Raw genomic sequence first — 18,137 nt, 5'->3', positions numbered from 1 at the left:
TAGGTCCATCTCACTTCTAGAAGTAACCCCTTTTATTTGTTTATTGAGTATTCTCTCAGATATTTTTTAAGTTGCATATTCAGTTAAGACAAATGTATATTCTTACAGTTATCCCTTTGTTACCTAAAGGTAATTTACTTATTTTTCAATGATATAGTTTGGAAAATTTTTTCTATTAGTTCACTTCTTATTGTTTATAGCTGTATCCATTGTATGGCTGTATCTGTGTTAAGTTATTCCAGGACAATGTTGCAACAAATAAATATAAATATGTATAATTTCACATGTGAGCCAACTTTAGTAACTGTCTATATATTTAGTGCAATATGATCATTATATTTAGTTACTGAAATACATTAAAAATAAGATTTTTTAGTTACAATGTACATGCATTTGTAACATAGGTCCCTATGGCTAACTTGCTTGCCATATAGAAGTTCATAGTATTTATAGTCCCATCAGTGATATATGAGAGTTTACAAAACTTTTAAAGTTTATCCTAGTTTTTCCTTTGCTTGTGTTTGTAGAATATCTTTTTTCTTTCTTTTATTTTCTATGCAGATGTTTACTTTTGCTTATATAGTCAAACTTTTTGGTATACTTAAAAAATTGAAATGTAATTGACATATACCATTATATTAATTTCAGTGTATAGCAAAAGGATTTGATATTTGTATGTATTGCAAAATGATCACCACAAAATGTATAGTTAGCATCTATCATTACATATACACTACTTTTTTTTCTTTTTTTTTTTAAAGATTTATTTATGCATACAAGAGCTGGGGTACAGGCCAGAGATGCAGGGGGGTGAGAGGACTCACCAGAGACAGAGTAAGGAATAGAACAGGCAGACTGACTAAAATACACTGCTGAGAGGAGCAGCAGGTGAGACAGGAGAGGTCTGCCCTGCCATGTGGGTCTCTCCCTGCCTGGTTGGGGATTGAACTCTTGCTCTAAAGAGGCTGCAGATTGCTTCAGAGTGCGGTGCTTAACCCCTTGTGCCACCAGGGAGGCCCTACTTTTTTTTCTTATGATGAGAACTTTTAAGATCTTTTCTGTTAACATCATCCAAACAAACCAATACAGCATTATTGACTATAGTCACCGTGCTATACATCACACCCCTATGACTTACTTATTTTATAACTGGAAGTTTTTACCATTTGACCCCCCCCTTGCCCATTTTGCTCACCTGCCCAACTCCTGCCATGTGTTGTTACAAATGACAGGACTCCTTTTTTATGACTAGGTAATATTCATCACATATGTGTATATGTGTGTGTGTGTATACACACATATCCTTTATGTGGATATATATTTGAATTATAAATTCAAATGCATTTTTAATTTTCTTATCCATTCAACTGTCAATGGACATTTAGGTTGTTTTCATATCTTGGCTACTGTAAATAATGCTGCAGCAAACATGAGGAGCTGTATATATATATATATATATATATGTTTATACACATACATATACATATAGTGTTTTCATTTTCTTTGGATAAATACTGAGAAGAGGAATTGCTGGGTCATGTGACAGTATTATTTTAATTTTTTGAGGAAACGCCATACTCTTCTATAGTGACTGCGCCAATTTATTTTCCCATCAACAGTGTATCAGGGTTCCCCTTTCTCCACATCCTTGTCAATATTTATTTTTTGTCTGATAGTAGCCATTCTAACATTGTGAGATAATATCCCATTGTGTGTTTGATTTGTATGGTGGTTTTGATTTGCATTTCCTGATTAGTGATGTTGAGCACCTTTTCATGTATTTGTTGGCCACCTGTTTATTCTTTGGAAAAGTATTCAGAACTTCTGCCCATTTTTTATTTGGATTGTTTGTTTTTTGCTTTTGAACTTTGTGAGGTCTTTTTAGTTCTTAGGTATTAACCCCTTATCAGATTTATAATTTGAAAATATAGTTTCTTATTCTCTAGGTTGTCTTTTCATTTTGTTAATGATTTTCTTAAATGTGCAGGTTTTTAAATGTATTTACCTAGTTTATGCAGTTCCGTTTGTTTGTTCATTTGTTTGTTTGTTTTTGCCTTTGTTGTTGCGCTGATTTTGGTCTTCTGAAAATTATCTCCAAGACTGATGTCAATAAGTTTTTCCTTTATATTTTCTTCTAGGAGTTTTATGATTTTAGCCTTTACAGTCAAATCTTTATTCAATTTTGAGTTTATTTTTGTGTTTGGTCCAGTTTCCTTCATTTGCAGTAGCTGTCCTATTTTTCCAGCACCATTTATTGAAGAGAAAGTCTGTTTTCCATTGTGTATTCTTGATTCCATTATCATATGTAATTGACCAAATAAATTCTTATATTTTACATTCTCTTTGTTAATTTATATAATTTTTATGAAAATGTCAGAAGTATGTTTAAATAACTTATATCATCTGCACGATGGAATCCACTTAATTCTATTTTGCAACAAGAACTCTTTGGTTGTGTCTTTCTGAAGTTGATGTAACAACCTTGGGAGCTTTAGTAATTGTTAATACCCTTCAAGTTTCTAATATCCAGAGGGTGGAAGCATGCCATTCACATTGATTCCTTTTTCCTTAGACTGAATTACAATTTTACTTTCTATCCCACACTAGTCAGGCAATGGCCTTTTTATATTTAACATCTGACTAATTACTCCTCACTGTACTTCAGGAAAAAAGGATTACAACATTGTCATTTTGCAGATGGAGTCTGTGTCAGAGCCATGTCTGTGTTGGATTCCTTCCAGAAGCTCCTTGTCTAAGCATTATTAATTTTGGCTTTAAGCTCAATTTTAAGATACTAGGTAATGTTGGTAGTATAGAATGTAAAGCAATAGGTTCAAGAAGTTAGCACTGGATACTTGATAGCATCTTAAATGTGAATAACTGGGCGCTCTACACTCTAAGCGCTAGAGTTTTAAAGTGTTTCCTCCAAAACCAGGAAGGAGATACAGTGCAGGGCAGGAGTCCAGCCATTTCTGACATTGATAAACAGGTATGTCTTTCATTATGTAGGTATGTAAAATTGGTTTGGGTTAATGAGTGAAGAAGAAAGGTCATTGTTACTTCCTTGGCAAACTCCTATTTACCCTTTCATATTCAGTTCAGAAGTTATCTAAATCCTTGATCCATTTTCTCTCCAATTGGAGAAAACTACTCTCACTAACGCAATGAGTATGTGTTATTGTGTAATATTGTCTGATTGGGACCTTCATTGTCTCTTTTCCCACTAGACAGCAAGTTCCTTGGGTTCTGACACTGTGTCCTAATCACTTCTGTACCTCAATAGCTGGCACAATATACTGTGCTTAAGACAAAACAAGTGTGCCATAATGTTTGTTTGGGTAAATTGAGAAATTGTCATGTGTATCCATTAAAGTCTTCCTGGTTTCTAGCTAGTTGTAATAGTACAATGCACAAAGTTACTTCATCCCTATCTTTTCCCTTTTTCCTTTACCAATTTCCTTCTTTTTCTCTGTCTGACAGCGCTGGGAAACTGGGGAAAGGAATCCTGTGTTTTCCCACATCTGGCCCTTCCTCCTTCTGACAGTAAGCCTCCAGCCAGCTGCATTCTTTAAAGCTGGGGCAGGCAGTCAGCCTCCTTGGTTCCTGTTTATTGGTCACGCTAATAGCTAAATTGTGGGACCCCCCTCCTAGGGTGTCTCGATGGAGCATATCCTCAGGGATGATCGGACCCACTGGTTCAGTAACTGCGCTTATCCACTTGGGAGCTTCTTTGTGCAACAGGCAGAGTAGTGGGCTCTCATCCTTAGGCGAACTCCTTCCATGTAGTGTGCCCAGCTCTCTCCCTATTCTCTTCTCACCCCGGACTCCCAGTACACCGCACCTCTCCCGCCCCGTTCCCTATTGTGCAACCCTTGGCTGCGGAGCTTATAGTACTGTATTCATCACAAATGAAGAGCAAGTGACTGACACGTTCCAGGGAGAGCGAATCGCAGGAAGCGCGGGCGGCAGGGGGAGGGTGTGTAGTGGTAGACGGCCGCTGGGATTATGAATGGGGGCGGTGTGTGTGTGGAGGGGGCAGACGAGTGTGGGGTTCAAACCAGGATTTTCGACATCCGGCTTTGGATAGACACGCAGGACTGTGAGTAATCCTTCAGCTCTGCTAGGAAGGGAGATGCTGTGAGTTCCTTGGCTGGGATTGAGGGTTATTTTGCAAAACTCCCCTGGTGTCGTGCCGGTGGAGTGCTGTGGGAGGTCGGCGAGGTAGGTAAGGGAGGAAAATAAGCAGGGTGGGGAATCAGGGAGAGGCTAGCCTGCTGGGGACAGTGTGCCTTTCTCCGTAGAATTGACAGGTGGTGGCCTCAGCAGTTACAACCTACTACACAGCATCTCACCAGTGCAACGCGATCACATTGTTATTCCCCCCAGCACTGGATTGAAGAGCGCAGCTCCGCGCACCCAGTGCCTCTGGTTAGATGGCTCTTCTGGGGTGGGGAGAATAGCGGAGGTGGGGGGGGGGACGGACAGAGGAGGGGTTTGGGGGCCAGCCAAGGAGAGAGAGAGAAGCTCAGGGGCTCGTGGCAGTCGCCTGTGACGCCCCAGCTTGGGTTCCCCACGTCCGCCAGTCTGCCGGTCCGCGCGCGCGCTCCGCAACCGCCCCCGGCTAGTGCGCCCCTTCCTCCCGCACCCGGCCCCGCCTTGGCGGCTGCGGGCTCCTAGTCACCCGCCGGGCTGCACGCTAGCTGCGCTCGAGCGTCCCCCTGACTGGTTCGTGTGCAGGGGGGAGCAAGGAAGTCTGGATTGCTTGCTTTGCACGGACGAGCTGCACCAGGCGGAGCCGCGCCAGGAGCCCAGGCAGCAGGAAGCTAGGCGTCCAGAGCGCGGCGGCCGTGGCTGTGCACAGCGGTGCCTTGGAAAGAGGAGCGCGGTTTTCGCGAGGGTAGCTTGAGGTAAGGGATGCCCAGGAGGCTGTGGGCTTATTTCCCACCTTCTCTTACTTAATCACACGCCGACGCCGAAATGGAGAGAGTAGGATGCCGCGGGTCTGGGGGCGGGGGGGCGCGAACGCGGAAAGGGGTTGCGCAAGGATAGCTGCCTTGACGGCACAGTTGTTGCCCGTTGTAGTAAATTCGCTCGCCGGTCTTTTCTCTTGCCTCCCTCCTTCTCTGCCTCTGCCTCCGCCCTTGGACCTCTTGGCAAGTCGCTGGCAAGAAGAGAAAGCCAAGGCAGGAAGGGGAAAGGCAGGATTCATCTAGGAGGGTGATTGGCGCGCGGTGCTCAGTGATTGCGGGCGCCGGGCGCCGGAGGGAGCCTAAAGTACCCAAGAGTTTTCTGGGCAGCCCCCCACCCCCACCCCGGGAAGGTGCTGTTTGCCCTGGTGGCCGGGCACTAAATAGGGCGAATCCAAGCTGCAGCAATAACCAGAGCTCTGCCAGGAACTTTTGGGAAGCTCTGTCTCGTGTTTGGGGAGCAGTGCGGGGCCTAGTCCTATCCAAGCGACAAGTGTGTGTGTGTGTGTGTGTGTTTTTCCCCCCACCTTCTTGTCTCCCCTTCTCTTCCATTTTGTTTTGCTTGCTTGCTTTCTTACCCCCCCATATTCCACCCCCCCCCAAGTGCTATACTTCAACCAAAATCGAACCTACTGTAGTCAATAGCTTTAAAGTAAATGTAAAGAGAAGAGCCCAGAATAGCTCTTAAATACAGTGTGGTTGATTTTAAGTCAAATTTATATACAAAGTATATAATATATTTCTTCTATACATATAACTAGTTACATATGGCAAATAACTAAAAATGTTATTTACATAGTATACTATAGGTAACATGTATACATATAGTCACATTTGGCCATACCATATACAATATACTATATCATGTGCATGCATACTTACAGTGTTTTTTAAGGCATACTTTGAGACACTCACCTAAAATTACTTTATGTTTACATTATGTTTACATCACTTGGATATGTGCTACTAAACAGAAATGTAAGTCTATGCATTTTATGTCTTACATCCATGTGAGATGGATGTTTTTTGAATCACATCTGTCTTTTAAATTCAGTGGTTTCCAACTACTTGAAAGTCCTGAACTAACCTGTAAGAATAAATGGCACATTAAAATTAAGAGAGTACATTTTTTTAGTAGAGCCTATACTTTCCTTCTTTCCTCTAACTGAAAGCTGGTGTTTATGCCATAACTTTTATAAAAAACAAAATCTTTTGGGGGACTGTGAAGTGTTTTTACCTAGGCCTGAGCTATAGGAAGGGGCCTGGAATTTATCTGTAGATAACTGGAGGAGAAGGTTGATAAGACAGATGATTTCACTTCAGGTGAAAGGAAGTTCACCAGCACTTCTTTCTGAGGTGCCTCTTTTATCTTCTGACATGCCGAGACACCCCTTAATCTCAACATGTGTCTTCAGCATAACATTGACCTATGCAACTCTTCAAACCCATACATGTAGGACTTGACTAGTAACCTATCTGCTGCATGTTTCTGTCTCTTTTTAAACAGATTACCTACTACAGAAAGTAAGTATAATTGTCAGACTGGATTTGTTGAGATGGCATGATTGACACATTGAAGCTATCTCTATATCATCTATCTCCATATTCTTCATAACAATTGTGAGCTAAACAGTTTGCAATCTGTCTTTCTGTATTTTTTTCTCAGTTGATTTGCTATTTAGTTTATTTCTGAGTTGACATATTATGCAAAGATGAAGTATCTTAAATTTCTCTAGAGGGTACTCACTTGGGCATGCTTGTTTGCTTTTAAATAGAGTTGTTTTTGAATTGAAGATAAATCAGTCATATGTAGTTTGCTGACTTTGGAGTCCTTTTTCTGTCTACAGTCATGTATTTAATAATTACTGTATGCACAAGTAGGGCGATTCATGATTGATAAAGATATTAGACATAGACATGATATTTTCACTTTGGTTTACTAACTGAAGATTTAAAATTGTAAAGGAGTAGAGTCCCAGGTTGCTCTTAATATCTAATTTGGCATACCTTGACTAGAGAACAAGAGGTACATGATATAGTCTTGAGTTAGAAAGATTTGGGGGTTAGTAATTTGGATTTTTTTTTTTACCATATGCCATAAAACTTCATCATTCTTTCAAAAAAAATGGAGCAGCAGAATTTGGAGAAGGTATAGGGATATTGTTGGTCAGAGGATGGATGGATTCTCTTGAACACTGGTTGTTGAGTGACCTTATGTTACTGCGCAGACACCATAATGTGCCAAATCCCCATTATACTCCCTGGCTTCTGGGAGTGCTGTTGCTGATAGCCTTCAAGGGTCAGCCCATTCACAGATTGCCTGAGCTGTAGAAGAGCCCCTTTGTCCAAGGTCAACCCCCTTTCTCAGGCAGCTCATGTCCAGTCATGGAAACATGTGGGAATACAAAGAACTGGTCATCTCAGACTTCAGTTAACTCTGAAGGATCATTATAGCCCTGGAAATCCCTGTGGGCCTTGCATTGCAGTTAGCATCTTCCTTTGCCCGTATCTACTTGTCTCCATCCTCAGATATTGATAATAAGGCAGTCCTAATGTTCAACTTTAACTCAGAGTCACACTCCACAGGGAAATCAACTTGCTACCATACCTCCTTCATGCACATTCATTTTGCCCATTTTAATCTTTTTAAATGAGTGTTGCTTCTAATTGGAGACATTTCTATGTCAAGACTCCTCTTCTGCCCCACTTTGTTTTATTGTTATTCTTTACTCATACTGGAATTAATAGTTTCTGCCAGCCTCTTTTCCATCTAATAACTCAAATGTTACCTTCCCCATTGCTATTGTTTTAGTAGGTATTTTTGTGTTTTTAGCATTCATATTTTGTCTTAACAGATGAAATTAATTAAAAAATTCTACTCTTCCCTTAAATAAGGGTTTTCTAATGTTATAATTCTGATCATACTCCATGTAGTGATATAGTTCCACCACACTTTTTTTTACACCCACTATGTTATTTTTATACAATTGTTTTATTTGTTGTTGTTTTGTTTTTATAGTTAGAACTTATTTATATTTACCTGCATTTTCTGTGCTCACTGTTGTTTCTTGAATCCCTCTCTTTTCTTCTGTGTTCAAATTCCTTCTTTTGGAAGTAGTTCTTAGGTAAGAATAAGCAAGTGATAAAAAAATCTCTTAGTCTTTTGTTTGTTTGAAACTGTAAATTTCATGCTAACACTTAATTAACAAATTATCGAGGAATAGAATTCTAAGTAGAAAATTTTTTTTTTCTCATGACATTTATGATATTATGTTCTAGTCTATGTTGATGATGAGAGATTAGTTTTGGTTGTTTTTAGATTGTCCTTTGTCTTTGGTGTTCTGCGATTTTGCTGTCCTATGCCCAGGTTTGTTTTTACTTTTTCTTCTTGGGATCTCTTATGCTTGTTTAATCAGATAACTCTGTGTTTCTTGGATTATTTAAATTTGCATCATATCTCATCAAATGTTATCTTGCCTCCATTCTCTCCATTCTTTTCTATGCAATTCCTGTTAGATAAATGTTGGATTTGTTCATTTTATCTCTTGTGTTTATTACCTCTGCATTACTTTCAATTAGGAAATATTTTTAGGAGGCATTGGGTGATTTTTCAGCTAAATAATTCTGTCTTCATTGCTGTCTTGTTTATTAATTAAATTTCCCATTGAGCTAAGATTTATTTTTTCATTTCTAGAAGTGATATTTGATATTATTTTTCATATCTGGCTGTTCCCCTCTCTCCCAAGATCTTTTATCTTTTTTTATTGTGGACTCTTTCCGTATTTTATCTTTAATAATTTTTATCTTTAATAATTTTATCTTTAATAATTATACCTGTACTTATAGTCTTAGATCGTTCTCTTACTTGAAATTCTGGGAGTAACTCATCCTAATGGACAGCTCTGCTGGTTCTTCCAGAATTAAATATCCATTATAAAATGGATCATTTCCTCATATGCTTCGCTATTTTTTCCAATAATGTTTATTAAGTTAATCATTGGTTTACAACACTGTATTATTTGTTTTAAGGGTTATAGGTTCAAACTTCTACAGATGTATGTTTTCACACATGCCTACCACCAAACCCCCAATAACCTTCCACTATGCTCTCTCTACCTCCCTACACTACTTACATTCTACTACCTTCCCTTCTGGTTGCCTCAGATTTGCAGTCCTATATCTAAGGTTTGATATTGGTTTGTTTTTGTCTGGCCCTTCGGTTTGTTTCGCTGTATTCCACATATAAGTGAAAAAATCTGGTATTTGTCTTTCTCCTTCTGACTTAATTTGCTTAACATTATTCAGATCATGAGCTCATTTTCATTGAGGTTGCTGCTTTTGATTTTTCTCTGTGCTAGTCATTCTCCTTAGTTTTTAAAATTTTCCTTGTTAGAGTGATATTTTGTTTTGGTAGACTAGCACAGCATTTTTTTTCTAGGATCAGCTTTTATATTAATGTCTTGGTTTGAGTTTCCTGCATCATGCAGGTGGTGTAAATTCAAACTGTGTATGTAGGTGTAGGGATTTAATTCAAATAATATGTTTTTTTCTATCTGTCTAGAGCACCAGGAAGAGGCAGGTTTCTAGTTCTTAAAGTTATGGGTCAATATTTTCAGGGTTCTCCCTTATGTAGATGTCTCCACTCCAGTGAGCTTCCTTTCATGAGCACAAAGTTACTTAAGTATATAGGAAATTTCCAGTTGTTAGGCATTAAAGCCTGTGTCTAAGATATGTATCACTTTGGAAAGCTGTAGTGCAAAATCGAGTTTCTACTATTCTGATATTTGTTTCCTTTCTCTTCTGATCCCTGAAGATTGCCTTTTGTTTCTTGTTCAAGTTTAACACCATTTCAATTTTTTTCTGGTTTTACTTTAGGGAAATGTTCATGTGCTTTGTAGCAGAATGAACTTTGTTCTGCATTAACTCACACTACCTCATAGTAGAAGATATATCTATTTGTGACTATATCCACTTAGGATTAGCAATTGTTTGTTCTTGGTATCTTCAAATTATTTTTGGGAAGATTATGCTAGTCCCTGGTATTTTTTTCTTTTTCTTTGGTGATAGTAATTGTTCTTTTTTTTATTAAAAAAAGATTTATTTTTATTTATTTATGCATACAAGAATGGGGATACAGGCCAAATATGCAGAAGGGTGAGAGGATTCACCAGAGACAGAGCAGGGAACAGAACAGGCAGACTGAAATACACTGCTGTGGGGAGCAGCAGGCGAGACAGGAGAGGTCTGCCGCACCACGTGGGTAAGCTCCTGGGCCCTGGGATTGAATTCAGCTGCAGTGGCTGCAGATAGTTTGATAGTACCCCAGGGAGGCCCTGTGATAGTAATATTTTATCAAGTCTAGGATAGATGTCTTACGGAGTATGTTATAGTCTGGATTTGTCAAATGGTTTACTCACTTGTTTAAGTTCAGGTTTTTTAGCAAGAATTCTCCTACTTAGGGGATAATGTGTACTTCTCATAGCATTGCAGTAGAAGAGTCTGACTATCCTGTAATTGATGACTAAGTTGATCACTTGAAAGGTACTTACCAAATTTCTCCTTTTTAAATTGTTTACTTTGAAATTAATAAATACTCTGTAAAGTGATTCTTTGAGATGCTGAAAAACCTGCTTCCTCACAACTTTCATCTAATTTTTAATTAAAATTTTAATTTTGAGGTAATTACAGATTTTGTGCAATTATAAGAAATAATATAGAGAGATCCCAGGTACCATTCACCATTCACTCAGTTTCCCCCAATAGTTACATCTTGAAAAATTATAATAAAGTATCACAACCATCTCAACCAGTAAACTCACAATACATACAATCACAGATTTTATTCATTGTATCTCTTTGGATAAATTTTACCAGTTTTACATTCACTTGTATGCGGGTATGTATGTATTTATTTTATTTAATTTTATCACTTGTGGGTTGCTGTGTATACTGTAATAGTCAAGATACAGAACAATTCCTTCACCACAAGGAGCCATTCTATTGCCCTTTTAGTAACTATACCCACTTCCCTCCAATTTTTTTCATACCACTACTACCCCTGACAACAACTAAACCCATATCTATAATTTTGTTATTTAAAAATATCATATAAATAAAATTATAGATTATATAATTAATTCACCATAATTCCCCAAGGATTAATCCAAACTGTTTGCATCAATAATTTTTCCTTTTTATTATTGAATAATATTCCATGGTATGGGGCCTCCCCTGGTGACTCAGGTGGATGAGCGCAGCGCTGTGGAGCTGTCTGCAGCCTCTGCAAAACTGGTTCGATCCCGGCAGCCCAGCGAGGGTCCTACATGGCATGGCAGACCTCTCCTGTTGCGCCCGCTGCTCCCCTCAGCAGTGTATTTCGTCATTCTGCCTGTTCTGTCCCCCGCTCTGGCTCTGATGAATCCTCTCACCCTCCCACGGATCTGGCCTGTACCCTGGTTCTTTTGTAAATAAATAAATAAATCTTTAAAATAAAATTCCATGGTATGGATGTATCACAGCTTATTTGATCATTCCTTCATTAAAGGACATTTGCATTGTTTCCAGTTTTGGGCTGTGATGATTACACCTGCTATACACATTTGTGAAGGGTTTTTTTTTTGTTTGTTTATTTGTGTGTATGTGAATCTAAGTTTTCTTTTGTGTTATTGCTGATTCCTATGAAAACTGCATGTTTATTTTATTTTTTTTTAAAGATTTATTTATTTTTATACAAGAACCGGGATACAGAACAGATGTGTGGGAGGGTGCGAGGGTTCACCAGAGACACAGCAGGCAACAGAACAGGCAGACTGACGAAATACACTGCTGAGGAGAGCAGTGGGCGACACAGGAGAGGTCTGCTGAGCCATGTGGGATTCTTACTGGCTGGCCAGCCAGGATTGAACCCGCGCTGCAGAGGCTGTGGACAGCTTCCCAGTGCAGCGCTCAACCGCCTGTGCCACCGGGGAGGCCCACATGTTTATTTTTATAAGAAATTCCCAAATTGTTTAATGAGAGACTGTGCCACAAGTGATGTATGAGTGATCCAGTATTTTTTTATTGTTAGTTTAACTCTGCTATTTATTCTATTTTCTGTTTTTTTTCCTATTCCTTTATTTCTCTTTTCTTGCCTTTATTTGTATTACTTGCAAATTTTATAAGATTGTTTTGAGTGTGGCTCTTTGTATAATTATCCTAGAGGTTACTCTAGCTTTTAATATATTTTCAGGTCTCTTTACATCCTCTTCTTTTTAAATGCTGTTGTTTTGAGTGTAAGACAGTGTTACATTTTGTGTTTCAATAGTCAAATATGATTTAGAAAACCCATAGGGAAGGAATTTGTGGTTTATAGTTCTTTTCTTTCAGCTCTTGAAAAATGTGCTGTTTCCTTCAAGCCTCCATGGTTTCTGATGAGAAAATCACAATCATTGAATTGATGTTACGCTAACATCAGTGTGCTATTTCTCTCTGGTTTTAAGATTTTTTCTTTGTTTTTCATTTTTTTGAAGCATAGAAAAGATGTATCTTGGCATTCATTTCTTTGGGTTTATTCAGTTTGGGGTATGATTAATTTTTTAATGTATGCATTTGTGTTTTTTTAAAACCATATTTGGGAAGTTTCTTGGTGTTTCAAATACCTTTTTCAGTCCCTCTGTCTTTCTCATCTCCTTGTGGGAATCCAGTGAGAGAATTGTTGAATCTTTTGTTATTGTCCCATAGGACCCCAAGGCTCTGATTATTCTTCTTTAAAAGTGTAGTTTCTCTCTTTTGTTCAGATTGCAGAAATTCTATTGATCTGTTTTTAAGTTCACAGATTCTATCTTCTGTCATCTCCTTTACTCAGCCTATCCAGTGAGTATTTTATAGGTTAGTGTATAATTTTTACTTGTAAAATTGCCTTTTAAAAAAAACCTTACACATTCTTCATTGATATTTTCTATTTTTTCCAGCTGTTTCCAAACAATTTGAGTTTGCTTATCTAAGGATTTTATAAAAATGCTTCAAGGCCTTCCCAGATAATAAATTCCCAGATATAAATTCTAATATCTGATTCATCTCAGTGTTTATGTCAGTTAGAGTGTCTTTTCTCATTTAAGCTGTACCTTTTGTACCATGTTAAGATGCTCTGGGTGCTATTTAAATTTCATATTTTAGCAGATAGTTGCCCTGTATAGGTTCTGGATTGCTTTTGTAGGCTGTGATTTCAATGACTATTTAACTTTCAGACTTTTTCAGTCATCCTGATTTGTCTAATGCTTCTAAGTTTCCCCCTGAACCCTGCTGGTGACATAGAAGGGGACATAAGTTGCCTCCCCAGGTGAGGTCTGCTAGTGCCGCTAGGTGAAGGAAGGGATTTTTCAACATGCGGAGAGAAGGAACATGCCTGGATCTGGATCCTACAAAGGCAGGATTCCCCCTGCCAGTGCTGGGAGGCCATCTGGTATTGTTGGCTGGACTCCAGTTAGATGCAGGGGAAGACTGAACTGACCTACATCATCTTATGCTCCTAGATTAGGGGTTGGGAGACTGGACCCTGATAACCTACTGTTGTATAGAGAATCTAACTCATCCTATTGCTCAGTTCTTCTAGTCCGGGGTCACTACCTAGTCTATATCCTAATTTGCACTGTTAGGAGTCCACTTTCACTGCCTCTTGCATTATTATAAGATTTATAGTTACTTAGTGGGGACAGCTGGAAAGAGATGAGTGCATGCCATCTTCTATGAACTGGAAGGATATGCTTTTTAAAAACAAATAAGGTTTAACTCTTCGGTCACGTTATTCACCAATATAGTTGAAAACATTGCTTAACTGGAATTTCCTGTAATATATATTTGTTTTAGATACATTTGTTTAATATGCATTTGTTTTGTGTACTGTTTAAAAATCAGTACACATCTTTAAATTTAATATTATTTTAGTTGAATAAGTAAATGTTAAACAAAATTTTGTCAGTGGAATCTCAGGCAAAAATCTATATAGAGATATTTTCTTTATTTGACATTTTTCTCCAAGTTGTCTTAAAGCATTTGAAAAAAATATTAGTATCTTTTATCTGTTGCCATCTCTGGGAAATATAAACAAATCCTTTATCAAATGGACACTTTAAGCCTTAGAGAACATATATTATTTGTACCAGTAACTTTCTGATATTTTGCATGGATTAAAAAAAAGATATCAAGATTTTGTCTTTGCCTCTTCTGGTTTGTACCATAGTGCTGATTTATAGAACTCTGGCATTTTTAGAACTGAGCTTAGATACCAGCTATTTTAACTCTACTGTTTTATACCTAAGAAAAGCAATATCTTTCAAGATCATTAGTGAACAATTCAATAATGGCAAGATTTACTTAATCTTGGTTCTTAGTAATTTCTAAATGTATGTTTTATCACTTTCTTTTTAGAGAAATTATTGTTTTAATGTTGCAGCATGATTTAACAGTACTCTTTTTTAATGAGGAAAGAACAATTTATTAAGTTCAGATGGCATGATGATACTCTTAAGTAAGGCATCCTTGAAAATCTGATGAACATATGGACCAATTACCACCTCCCCCCCCAAAAAAATACTCAAAAATTGCAATGCAGTATAGAGGGCTTATGAGCTTCTAGGATAGATCCCTTGGTACTGTTGTGTTATTTGTATCATGTGGTATCTGTGAATGGTCTTTGCTGGGTAAAGTGACTTAGGGATAATGCCTCATTATTATAATCAAACTCATTCTTAAAGTCTTGTGGATGTCAGTTGTCCTGCGCGTAGTACGTTGGTAGAAGGAGTTTCTTTTCCTGTCAACCAGTAGGTGAGAGGGATATAATAAGATCAGCGGGTGTTAAAACAGTTTGTAGGAAAGAAATACAAATAGTCAACTTAGTCAACAGTATTTCTCTCTTCTTCCCCATACTCAAACAACATGTTCACACAGAACCTTAAGTTTCTTTGGAAATAGTCTGTATCTGCTTTTCTTCTGCTCTTATCTCTTACTATATGGAGAAACATTGTCCCATGGAGACAATTATCCTTTTTTTCTACTATGGCTGCTCTTGTGGTCATTTCAACCTAATTTTACCCATAGTAAAGGCTAGGGACTGAAAGAAATAAGTGACATGTGATGCATTTACTTGGATATTTTTTTGGGGTAGGAAGACAATCACATTTATGTTTTTCTTGTATTATGGACCAAAATAATCTAGAGTATAGAATGATAAATCTTTGAATTCAGAGATCGGGAAATGAGGCCAGTATTTGTTAAAGTAGCTTAAATTATTTTTAAGTAAGTACTTACGTATACTTAAAAGAAACACCTATATACTTCTCTATCACTGGTGAGACTACCTGAATAAGAAACTGTGAAATGATTGGGTGTGCCATGATATACACCAGAATGAAAAACTCAATGCATAAAAATAGAGCGATTGTATAAAAATGAATAATACGATGACAATTTATTTTCTAGTGCTTTTATATTTTTGAAACGATTGAAAGGCACTTCGTTTTCAGGGTATTCTTTATTAACTGAGTAAGTTAGGACTGAGAATCAGAAGTCCTGTGTTCCAGTTCTGCTGTACCATTAAGTGGGTAAATGACATCCCCCACATAAGCTACAGGATAAATTAAGACTTTAAATTGTGATAATCTTTGAGATTCTTTCCAGAATTATGGTTTGGTGTAAACTTTATTTTTTATAATTTTATATATTTTTTTTGCATAGAAGAACTTGGGTGTAGGCCAGAGATGCGGGAGAGTGGGTGGGGGAGTGAGAGGATTCACCAGAGATAGAGTGGGGAGCAGAACAGACAGATCTACTGAAATACACTATCAAGGAGAGCAGTGGGTGAGACAGGAGAGATCTACTGCACCATTTGTGGGTTAGCTCCCTGCCTGGGGATTGAGCTCAGGCCATAGAGGTGACAGTGCTGAGACTTAAGCATTAGGCCACCGGGGCGGCTTGTTTTGGTGAAACTTTAGATTAGCAGTTATTATCTGACATATTTGTAGACATTTTTTTTTTTTTTTTTTTTTTTAGAGGCATGTTTTATTTATTTATTTGTTTGTTTGTTTGTTTTGTTTATACATGCACTGGATACAGTCAGAAGCGCGGGAGGGTGAGAGAATTCACCAGAGTCAGAGCAGGGAGCAGAGCAGGCAGAAGGACCGAAGTACACTGCTGAGGGGAGCAGCGGGCGGCAGGAGAGGTCTGCGCGCCATGTGGGACCCTCCTCCGGTGGCTGGGGAGCAGCCGGGGATCGAACCGGCACCACAGAGGCTGCGGGCAGCTTCGCAACCCAGCGCTCAACCGCTGCGCCACCGGGGAGGCCCTATTTGTAGACATTTTTAAATTAATTTTTTCATTAAATCTTTGTTGTTGTTATTGTTGAGATGACATTGCTTACAACACTGTATAAATGATTCAGAGGTGTAAGTTCACACCTCTTCAGATGTATATTACCATACTACATCCACCACCTAAGCACCATAGTCCACCATAATGCACTGGACTCCCTCCACAATTTTCTCTCCACTCCCTCCATCCCCTTTTTGTAGTTTCAATTCTGTAGTCATTTTGTAGGGTTTGTTTTGGTTTTAGTTTTGTCTGTTCCTTTGCTTTGTTGCTTTATATTCTACATATGAGTGAAATTATCTAATAGTTGTCTTTCACAATCTCACTGACTTTGCTTAGCAGAATCCCTTCCAGTTCCATTCATGTTGTCATGAATAGAAATATTTTGTGTTTTTATAGCTAAGTAGTATTTCATTGTGTCTATAATCCCTTATCTGTCACTGGGCACTTAATTTGTTTTCATAATTTGTAAGCTCAAGGCATAAATCCAGATACTTAGGATGATGAAGCAGAAAAACATATGTAGTTTGGATTCTTGATGACATCTTAGGGTAGACATCAGTTCTGCATTGCCATCCTCTAGTCCCAGTATTCCATGAGAAAAAAAAAAACCTTTTCTGCTATTTATTAGGTTTCCTGTTGCTCCCAGTCAAACACATTCCCAAGTGAAAATGAAAAGCAATTATTAGGATTTTATGTTTTTGAGGGATGAAATAGTATTTACAGATATATGTAATTACTAATCTTGGATTGCAAAATTTAGGCTAAGTTGTATAAATATTCCTGAGGAAGTTTGGGTATGAAAATTTTGGATAATTTGTAAAATTTCCATTTTATTGTATATAACATGAACAGAATAAGAATCCAAGAGTCTGTTTTGTATTGCTTAGAGAATATTTCAAATTTTATTCAATGGGTGAAATTTATATGAGGAAACTATTTCTGTGAGTCACACCTCCTACTTAGCTGTAGTCTTGGTAAGATGGGAATAAGCTGGAGAATACCAATGAATCCTTAAAAAAAGTTTCCTTATTTGGTTTATAGACAAAAATGCATAGCTGAGTGAGTTGTCTTCTTTATTGTTTCATCTACGTTTGTTTCTTGTGGGTTCCTTTTGACTTCATACTTTCACATGCCTGATGAATACTTTAAAAAGAGGACTTTAATGAATAAAGGTTGGTCATTCACAGTAACTGGATATAAAAAATGGAAAATAATTTTTGTATCACCTAGCATCTGCACACTCTCTATTGTATTTGAGTGTGGTTTTCAAGTCAGTTTTTTTTTTTTTTTTTTTTTTTTTTACCCCATAGGAGAACAGCATAACAATACATTCTTAAGAGCAGGGAATTAATTTTTGCATTAAGCCATATGATAAGAGAAAAAGAAGAATCCAATTGGGATATATTTGTATTATTTTATTTTATCAGGTAAGATTGCATTCATTTGAGAGTAACTGAAAATTTGACATGTAACACTACAAAAGTAAGGCGTTTATTGTTTTACATGCCACGAATGTCTGGAGGATCCATCTGTGGCTTTCAGAAGGGGGGAGAGTAGGGGGAGGGGTGAGAAAGAAGGGAGAACACAAAAGACTTTGGTGGAGAATTATGGGTGCTTCAAAGGTGGGAATTACTCTATTTGAGGGGGGATATCCTCTACTGTCAAAACACTGGCAAGGTTGTTAAACAATGGTACTTGAATAACAACAAAGTTTAAAAAAAAAATGTGTGGAGGGAAATGGTGCAAGGCTGGAGCAACTGCACAGTCCTTGAGGTTAGTCAAGGATTTTCTACTATCATTATGTTTGACTTTCATTCTCTTGGTGGA

At 37.9% G+C, this 18,137-nt stretch overlaps 1 protein-coding gene across 4 annotated transcripts in view; it reads left to right on the top strand.

Moving 5' to 3' along the window:
* The window catches only part of PDE4B (phosphodiesterase 4B), a 582,343-nt gene that overhangs the window by 77,222 nt on the left and 486,984 nt on the right, over positions 1 to 18,137 (top strand). Inside the window, exon 1 of one of the 4 annotated variants that reach the window (XM_054691798.1) lies at positions 4,886 to 4,907. The exons of the other annotated variants lie outside the window; for them this stretch is intronic. The gene's annotated coding sequence lies outside the window, so the exon portion shown is untranslated. Of the gene's footprint in view, positions 1 to 4,885; positions 4,908 to 18,137 lie in introns of those variants that run through there. 4 annotated transcript variants of the gene reach the window in all.

The sequence above is a fragment of the Talpa occidentalis genome, unplaced genomic scaffold (assembly GCF_014898055.3).
Source record: "Talpa occidentalis isolate TD23 unplaced genomic scaffold, MPIMG_talOcc4v2.1 talOcc4.9, whole genome shotgun sequence".
Taxonomy (NCBI): Eukaryota; Metazoa; Chordata; class Mammalia; order Eulipotyphla; family Talpidae; genus Talpa; species Talpa occidentalis.
This window is presented reverse-complemented; position numbering and strand designations above follow the sequence as displayed.